Here is a 10,621-nt window from a genome sequence, read left to right on the forward strand (position 1 = left end):
AGTGTCTGACACATAGTAAGTGCTTAACAAGTACTTTTAATATATATTATTTCTGTATTGAATGCTTACTATGTGCAAAGGACTATAGTAAACATTTGGGAGAGTCCAAAAGAGTTAGTAAACATGATCCCTGCTCTCTATGAACTATCTAGCAGAGCAAGAAGACATTAAAATAAATTACAGGTAGGGAAGCAGCAAAAACTTGCTCTAGGTGTTCAGTATTTCTTTGAGCTTTTCAGAGGCAAATGACTAAATTGCCAATGTTGCTGCTTTTGAGAAAGGAAAACTTTCAGAGCTGCCAATGCTATTTACATGGAGAAAGGCCATAGTATTTAAGTATGCAAAACACAGAAATCCTAGGAAATACTAATATTTTCCCTAGCCAGCACAGATACTGTGTACTAGGTCCTTTCCTGGACTTTTAGCCAACTTACCCACCCAGATGGGCTGAAACTCCATTGGAGTGGAGAGACAAGGAATAGTTCGAGGTGTTGTAAAAATAATAACAGTCAACACAATTATTTCTAAGCCCTACAGTGTCATAAGTTCTGTTCTAGTCATTGGAAAATGAATGATGAAAATGAGTATCAATTGATTCGTGGTATTTATTGAGCACTGAGAGAGATATAGGTGATCGCTGCTCACCAGGAATTTACAGACTTGAGGGGGATGACAAATATAAAACAATTATTCATTCATTCTGTCATATTTATTGAGCGCTTACTGTGTGCAGAGCACTATAACTAAGCACTTGGAAAGTACAATACAGCAATGAATAGAGACAGTCTCTGCCATTATCAGGTTCACAGTCTAGAGAAAGGGAGACATATCAATACCAGTAACAGGCATCAATGTAAATAAATATAATTATATAAATATATATATACCTGATCACCCTGTATCTACCCCAGCACTTAGAACAGTGCTCTGCACATAGTTAGCGCTTAACAAATACCAACATTATTATATGCACACACACACATATATATATGAATGCTATGGGGCAGGGAAAGGGGGGAGGAGTGAATCAAGGTGACAAGGAAGGGAGTAGGAGTGGTGGTAAAGCAAAGCTTAGTCTGGGAAGGCTCTTGGAGGAGGTTGCCTTCAGTAAGGCTTTGAAGGGGAGTAGAGTGATTATCTGGTGGATTTGAGGAAGGAGGACGAAGTGGGACGGGGCAAGACAGGAAATAATGAGGCACAGTGAGAAGATTAGCACCAAAGGAGAGGTGGGTGTGGGCTGGAATGGAGAAGGAGGGAAGAGAGGTGAAGTAGAACAGGGCAAGGTGATGGAGAGCTTTAAAGCCAATAAAAAGGAGGTTTTATTTTGATACTGAGGTGGATAGGCAGCTACTGGAGATGTTTGAGGAACATGGTGACATGCCCATAATGTTTCTGTAGAAAGAAAATCCAGGTAGCGGAGTGAAGTATGGACTGTAGTGGTAAGAGGCCGGAGGTTGAGAGATCAGAAAGAAGGCTGATGCAGTAATATGCATGAGATAGGGTGAGTGATTGTACTAAATTACAGATGAGTATGTACATAAGTGCTGTGGGACTGGGGGCAGGGGTGGGGTGAATATCAAAGAGTTTAAGGGGCATAGACCAAATGTATAGATGATGCAGAAGGGAGGGCTTAACCAGGGAAGCGAAGACTTAGAAAAAGCCTCTTCCCTGCTATCAAGGAGCTCATATTTTAAAATGATGACAGAAAAAACAAAAACAAAAAAAATCTCTTTATTATTACTTGTTACTCTGAATTATGGACTTGAAGAGATAGAAAACATTTGAGTTCAAACAGTCCCCAGTCTTTCTAGGCCTCAAAAGATCATACTTTCCCAGCATTTAAATGATTTGCAGATTGCAAGAGTAGCATCACTCTTCCAGTGGCTCAATGAGGGGAGATGGAGAGGGCAGTTCCCTCCTCTCCCCTCTGTCAGGTTGTAGAAAGAAGGGGAGAGGAGGCTAAGATCTCATTATGATGGGTCTCAAAGTGAGCAATTTGAGATTCGGAGGGAAATGAAATAGAATAAAATAGCTCATAAATATGCTGCATTCCAAAGTATGATTGTTATTGTCTCTCCCTTATTCATCTTTTCTTTCCAAACTTTCCTTTCTCCATTAGATTGTCAGATTTCCAGAAGACAGAGACCATGGCTTTTACTTTTATTGTACTCTCCCAAGTACCTAATATAGTGTTCTGGTCATAGATACTCTTTATCACTAAATGAATGAATAAATCAATTCATAAATGAACTTTACCTCCTCCTTCTCTTCTATACCAGCTCCTACTATTCTATGCTTTTTAAGGGTTTAGATATGGATACCTGTTTACAGGAAGGTGCTGTCTATTCAGCTCTTCACCTCAGAGGAGAAGATGCATAATGTCTAGAGCAATAAAAATAATAAGCCTGTGTGAAGAGTTATTGGACAAATTCTGGAGAGGACAATAACTGTTGAAACAATAGCATTCAAGCCTGAACAGGGTAAAATAAAACCAAGTCAAGGGTGGGTAGGACCACATCTTCTTTGCACAGCTTTCATGGAAAGTTAATTTCCGAAGAGCAGTTGTTTTCTCGGCCCTCAGCAGGGAGCATCTTGGCATTGTATCTGGCATATTGGAGGCTGAATGAAAGCTACTGATCCAGCCAGATTCTGACACAATGAGCTGAGCTTTCTGCTCTGGAAAAGGTTACATTGTGTTTCATGGGATTTCTGCCAGTCTGAATCCCATCAGAAAAAAATTGCTCCATCACATTATTTTAACTGGATTGAGAGAAAATTACATGCTTAGCTTTCCTGGAAATCAACCTGCTGCAAATCAACTTTGATTATGGCTTAGACTACAAAGCTGTTTACTGTCCTACATTTATTCTTTGTGCTCAAAAATATTTCACTAAACTGCTGTACTATCTAGTTCTCCATTATCTAAATCCACCTTAGTGTCTAAAGTACAAGAAGACAGAAAACATCAGATCTTTAGTTTCCAACTATTATGCAATATTATCAAGATAATTAATAATGCAATCAGATTAGAGGGGAAAAAGTCCCCATTAAATATCTTAAAATGAATTACTCTTGCTGAAACTCCTCTAAGTTCTAATATTAGGAAGATCTCCAAGGATAATACTGTCCATATAAACTTCTAGAAAGTGCAGTAGTAGTTATATTGATTGCTTTTTAAAATAAATCTTCAGTGGAGACTTAAAAACAATCTTACACATATATCATAGAATGAAAGTCAAATAAAAATCAATCTAAAAATTTTGCAAAAATCTCATTTCAGTGATATCACATTTGAAAACCCATTGCATATAAATATGTCATTCTGGATCTCTTAGAGATCATTGAAATGTTTATACTCATAACAACCTTGAAGCAACATGTTGCCATCAATCTTAAAGTCATGATTTATTTTAAAGTGGTATTTGTTAAGCATTTTATTATGTGCCAGGAACTGTACCAAGCACTGGGGTAGGTACAAGATAAGCAGCCTGGTCGTGGTTTATGTCCCACATAGGGCTCACAGTCTTAATCTCATTCATTCATTCAATAGTATTTATTGAGCGCTTACTATGTGCAGAGCACTGTACTAAGTGCTTGGAATGAACAAATCGGCAACAGATAGAGACAGTCCCTGCCATTTGACGGGCTTACAGTCTAATCGGGGGAGACGGACAGACAAGAACAATGGCAATAAATAGAGTCAAGGGGAAGAACGTCTCGTAAAAACAATGGCAACTAAATAGAATCAAGGCAGTGTACAATTCATTAACAAAATAAATAGGGTAATGGAAATATATACAGTTGAGCGGATGAGTACAGTGCTGAGGGGATGGGAAGGGAGAGGGGGAGGAGCCGAGGGAAAGGGGGGAAAAGAGGGTTTAGCTGTGGAGAGGTGAAGGGGGGGTGGTAGAGGGAGTAGAGGGAGAAGAGGAGCTCAGTCTGGTAAGGCCTCTTGGAGGAGGTGAGTTTGAAGTAGAGTTTTGAAGAGGGGAAGAGAATCAGTTTGGCGGAGGTGAGGAGGGAGGACGTTCCAGGACCGCGGGAGGACGTGGCCCAGGGGTCGATGGAGGGATAGGCGAGACCGAGGGACGGTGAGGAGGTGGGCGGCTGAGGAGCGGAGCGTGCGGGGTGAGAGGTAGAAAGAGAGAAGGGAGGAGAGGTAGGAAGGGGCAAGGTGATGTAAAGCCTTGAAGCCTAGAGTGAGGAGTTTTTGTTTGGAGCGGAGGTTGATAGGCAACCACTGGAGTTGTTTAAGAAGGGGAGTGAGATGCCCAGATCGTTTCTGGAGGAAGATGAGCCGGGCAGCGGAGTGAAGAATAGACTGGCGCGGGGCGAGAGAGGAGGAAGGACTATCAGATTGGGATGCTATCAGAGCATCAAACTTCAGACAATACTTTTTTTTTTTAATATAAAGAACAGCGATGTGTGTATCAGGCATAGATATTTATGCAGCAGAGAGTGTTGACTTCATACTGATATTTTCAGAAACACAACCACATGGAAAAGAATTTCACTATCAGCAGTATCACTATTGAAAATGAATGTATACTGTAAAGAGATGATAAAATGGTGATGATGTAGAGGAGGATGAGGAGGATGATGATCATGTTGATAAAGACATATCCATTATAAATGCATTTTTCCGGTAATGAAGACCTGGGGACCAAGACCTTGAAAAGGGAAACTGATTGTAGGGATACTGGTTTGCACAGAACCACTCCCAATTAGTCCCAGTCAGATGCTTGCCAATCATGGACCCGCTAGGCTAATGGGAGCAACAAGCCCATAGGTGGTGTGGAACAGAGCAGCTGTTCAAGCGCCCCCACTAACATCAAATATAAATACTCCCCAGCCCCATTTTTACACTGGGATTAAACTATCATTTCCACCAGTCTTTTTCCTTTGGCCTAGTCCTTTGCTTATTTCACCAAAATCTCCATTTTACAGATCAGGAAACTGAGTCAAAGACAAGTTAAGTAACTTGCCCAAGTTCACACATTCAACAAGTGGTGGAGCTGAGATTAGAACCCAGGTCCTCTGACTCCCAGGGTCATGCAGTTTTTCAACCCTGCAGATTATCTACACATCTTCCTCAAATAATTTTCAACACCTTAGACTTGTCAACACATCAGACATCCTTAATACTGTGGATTTTATTTAGTTCTTTATGTATATTTTGTTTGTAATTTAATTGGTAAATTCAATTCCAGGTATACCATTAGTTCTGAATGACCACAATATATTCATTCAATTCAATCGTATTTATTGAACACTTACTATGTGCAGAGCACTGTACTAAGTACTTGGAATGTACAATTTGGCAACAGATAGAGACAGTCCCTGCCCAACAATGGGCTCACAGTCTAAACAACGGGTTCACAGTTTATATAAGATCCAGAGTTACATCATTCTCTAATTGCTGGTGAATACCTGAAACTGAGGGTCCTCTATGATATTAGGTCTAATCCATGAAAACAATTAAATCTCTTCCCTTCCCTATCCTCTGCTCCTGCTGCTCAGTTCCCATTTTGCTCTCTTCGGACCAGTTTTCTTCCACCTCCATACTTCTAATTCAGACCTTCCCTGTTGTTTCCTTTTCCCCAATCCCCATTATTTTCTTGAAAAAAAAAAGCGAAGCGATGCTCTATTTAGGACAAGTCAATAATCTCACCTCATTCGCATACCCTCTAGGTTTCTAGTAACAGCAGTAAGCAACAGGACAAGGTGATGAGTGGTTTGTTAGTTACCATTGCTATGTGAGGGTATGTCAGGTGATGCCCAACAAGATTAGAATTCCTAGAGAATCTCATGGTTGGGCAGGGACTTGGGGTGGGCTACAGAGTTTATGGAGCCTGAACACAGGGAGATAAAGATCCGAGCCACACATAGAATAGTGAGTTAACCAGGCTAAGTGGAGCTCAGGCTGGAATCTAGGTGTCTGGCTCATGAAGGAAGATCCCAGTAGTAGTGTCAAAGGTCTGCTGGGAAGACAAGGGTGGAGATGGATGACACTGTAGTGCCAGGAGTGACAAAAGTGCCCATGAACAATAGAGGCAAGGGCCAAGAGAAAAAGGTTGTAGGGAGAGACTTATAGTAATTACTTTTATGACTCAATTGTCATAAAAACTGCGAGCCTCATGTGGGACAACCTGATCCCCCAGTGCTTAGAACATTGCTTTGCACATAGTAAGTGCTTAACAAATACCACCATTATTATTATTATATCAAGAATAAGAGAATCATGTCAAGACATAGGATTGTGTAATTTTCTATGGGAAAATATATCCCAGAATATGATGGTTTCCAAAACACCCCCATTTTTGAGGAACATACTTAAAATGAATCCCAAGTTTGCCTGTACTTATTCTGCTACTTTATCTGAAATGCCTAAACTATTTTCTGTTATTTTCATACTATTTGAAAATACATTCTAACTCTTATTCCCTCTAAGTTTGGGATTCCATAAGTGCAGGGCAGGTGCCTTGGTTCGGTGATATTCTCCCAAACACTCAGTGGTATAGTTCTTCACACTCAGAAGGCATTTGAGAAATGCCATTGATTGATTGATTGATGTTCCTTATCAAATCACACCAAGGCAAGGATACTTTTTGATCCCAACTTGTCGGTTTATTTTGTTCATTTGGTTGTTTTTTAACATTTTATTTGCATTGTTTTTCCTATTATGGGACATTGGGAAATATCAAACTTTAAGCTTTCAGTTTATGCAACTACAATATCCAATTCAGTGTGTGTATATGTGTATGTGTAAATAACCGTGAATTCAACTCACCTATCCTGTCCTGGGCCAGCATTGATAGTAATGGTAGCCAACTCCTCCTAGGCCAGGAGGAGAATTGGGGATTATGTGGCCCAATGGAGTCTAAAAAGAAACCACTGTGATGCCGGAGACCCAAGGCCTATCTTTTCCTGGAACCCTGACTGCCACCTTGACATTGGGCTGTCTGCCAGAATGCCCATCTGGGAAGGCCGTTGTTAGAGCCATTCACACAGGGCTCTGGAGTCTGGGGCAAGAGGAGGCTCTGGATCCTAATGAAGATGAAAGGAAACCCTGTTGGAGCAGGGAGAGGAGGGAGGATACCATTTAGCAGGGAGAGTAGAGGAGCCCCAGTGGCTCTGGGATAGGCTGAGCTGTGGCTTCAGGAAGCCAAAAGAAGTGAAGCCTATAATTTGGTACTGCCTACAACCTTGTCCTGAATTCCCTGAGCAAAGTGGATGACTACTATGACTGACTATGACCTTATCCACAAGGCTGTATGGTGATGTTCCCCGGTGCCAAGGACATGGGAGAGATGATGAAGAACCTTTCTCATCCTTCTCACCACTTGGAGTTGATGCCATGAGTAATAATAATAATGGTGGTATTTGTTAAGCACTTAGTATGTGCGAAGCACTGTTCTAAGTGCTGGGGGGGGTACAACGTGATCAGGTTGTCCCATGGGGCTCACAATCTTCATCCCCATTTTCCAGATGAGGTAACTGAGGCACAGAGAAATTAGTAAAACCCATGACCTCTGACTCCCAAGCCTGGGCTCTTTCCACTGAGTGGGTTTACCACTAGAAGTGCCAGTGTCTGCTTTCATTCATTCATTTGTTCAGTTGTATTTATTGAGTGCTTACTGTGTGCAGAAAACTATACTAAGTGCATGGGAGAGTACAGTATAACAATAAACCAACACATTCCCTGCCCACAGTAAGCTCAAAAATTCTGCTCCATCTCCTGATATTCCCAAAGCCTCAGTGTAAGGAAAACAACCTAACTAAACAAAGGTTCTGTCCAAGTAAGGATTTGTTTAGTTCTAATTATATTTCACTGAATCTCAGAGATTCAAATGACACTTTTGTTTCTCTTGACATTATTTGATTTACCTTGTTCCTTTATTACCGTTGCCCTGTTTAGCACAATGCATAATAGAGGCAGCAAAAATCCATGAAATGCCAGAAAGATAAATAACTTTACTGGAAATGTAATGCAATTTTGCTTAATATAATCTCTCTACCCACAGCTGCCAGTCCTGGAAATGGGTCACATAATTGTCCTTAGTGTATTTGGGATTATTCCGTCTGATGGATTATGATTAGTGGAGTTTTATTTACCCCTGGGACACTAGATCCTTAGGTCACATTTGGTTTTTCAGTGCTGGGGGTAAATTCTGCTCCCACATTCTGGGATTTTTTTTAATTTTAATGGTATTTTTTAAGCACTAACTATGTGCCAGGCATTGGGGTAGATACAAGGTAATAAGTATAGAAACAGTCTATGTCCTGAATGGGCTCACGTTCTTAGTCCCCATTTTACAGTTGAAATAACTCAGATGCAGAGAAGTTAAGTTACTTACCTAAGGCAACACAGTAGACAGTTTTACTGTCTAGATGGTTCCTAAGTAAATGGTCACCTGCATATGAAAGCACTGATTGTAAAATTGTTGATGGTAGACCTCATGCCCTTTACTTCCATTGTATACTCCCAAGGAGTTAGTATAGTGCTCTGCACACATGAAAGACTCAATAAATTCTACAGAGTTACTTCATGAACAGTAGGAAATGCCTGTTGGGAGAACTCAGACTCTATAATTTTTTTGTCTAATATGGGACTTGGGCATTAAAGGAGGTGAAGGAAGGCTGGCAGAAGAACAGTTTTTTGAGGAACAGTTATAGAAACTTTCTTAAACTGGATTGATTCTGTGCATTGATTTGTAGTGGGCATGGTCAATGTATAATCATTTTTCAAAGATAAACTAATGCAAGATACCTAAGGCTCCAGATGTAAAAGATTCACTTCATTCACCAGACCTATTTTGCCTATCATTCAGCCTCTGCACTCTTTAAGTAACCAGATTACAGAGTTTGAAGAAAAGAGAGAGTGTGTGTAAGAGAGAGAGAGAGACACTGAGAGGGCACACATGAACTTTTCTCTTTTGGTTCAAATCGAACCTACTGATGTTGACTGAGATCTTATTAGTGGATGCTAATTTAATAGCCCATGTATTGTGAGTTAAAATGGCAAATCTGTGATCAATGAAGACTGAAGAAACATTTTAAAGGTACAAGTAAAACCTCAAATGAATATTTCCCAAATTAAAAGGAATCAGAGACTAGGAGCTGAAAGAAAGCAAAGAATAGGCTCTGCTGTGCCATCAACTAAATTGTGGTATTTGTTAAGCACTTCTATATACTATGGTTAGCACTGTATTAATCAATGGGGTAGATATGAGATGACCAGGTCAGACACAGTCCCTGTCCCACATGAGGCTCACAGTCTAAGTAAGAGTGAGAACCAGTATTGAATCCCCATATTACAGATAAGGATATCAATAAATCAGTGAATTGATCATATTTATATTGATATATTGATATTGATCATATTTATTTTGCACTTACTATATGCAGAGAACTGTACTAAGCACCTTGGAGAGTACAATACAGCAAAATCAACAGACCTGTACCCTGCCCATATCAAGCTTACAGTCTAGAGGGGTAGAGAGATATTAATAGGAACACATAAGTAATTTATAATAGATAATTTAAAGCTATGTAATGACATAGCTTGTCTTGTCTGTCCGTCTCCCCCGATTAGACTGTAAGCCCATCAAACGGCAGGGACTGTCTCTATCTGTTGCCGACTTGTTCATCCCAAGCGCTTAGTACAGTGCTCTGAACATAGTAAGCGCTCAATAAATACTATTGAATGAATGAATGAATGACAGAAAAGTTAAGTGATTTGTCCAAGATCACACAGCAGAAAAGTGGCAGAATCAGAATTCAAACTCAGGCCCCCTGAGTCCCAGGTTGTGCTCTTTCCATTAGGCCACAATTCTTCTATTCCTGTGGTTTTTTAGAGGATGAACTAGTTTCTTTCACCTTCTATACCTGAATTTTTTTTTTACAAATACCATTTTGTAGAGGATTTTAACTAGACAGCCCCTCAATTTTATTAGCCCATTGACATGTCATTCCTGGAGGGCATATGCTGGAAAGCCACTCTAAGGATGTGTTCAGAAGTGGCAAGAAGCAGCCACTTCTGCATATTACCAGTCTATCAAGGAGGAGAGCCACCTTGGTCACAATCCAATGGATGATTTCTATCAGGAACAAGGTTAATTGAAGAGTCTGAAACTTACTGTTACAATTACCCTCTTATTTACACATTCCTGAAGGTCCATTTGTCTGCTACTGTTCCTCTTCTCCATCTATGTTCTTCCACGATTGGTTGCACAGGTGTGCTGGAGTCCGTTCCTGTCTGCGGGCCGGCGTCTCCTGATCACCACTGATTTCAGCTAAGGCTGGCAGTGGGTTCTTCCTTCCATGCCCCCTGTGGAGTGTTTCCTTCTTCTGGTGGCCAATATTTTGCATGCCTAGCTTTCATTTTATACCTCGTCTTCTGCCTTACATCCCCTCTCCTTTGTCAATATATAACCTACAGATTTCAGTATTTATGAGTCATAAGAATAAAGAAGAAAAACACACACCCCATATTTGCACGAGTATTCCTGAGTTGAGGTACATTTTTCTCCTTTAAATCAAAAAAGCTGCTTTAAAGAAAAGGTGATTTAAGCCAGACTTTAGTTTATCTGAAGGCATGTGTGGATAAATTCAGTATACT

Source organism: Ornithorhynchus anatinus, chromosome 3, assembly GCF_004115215.2.
Source record: "Ornithorhynchus anatinus isolate Pmale09 chromosome 3, mOrnAna1.pri.v4, whole genome shotgun sequence".
NCBI classification, from domain to species: Eukaryota; Metazoa; Chordata; class Mammalia; order Monotremata; family Ornithorhynchidae; genus Ornithorhynchus; species Ornithorhynchus anatinus.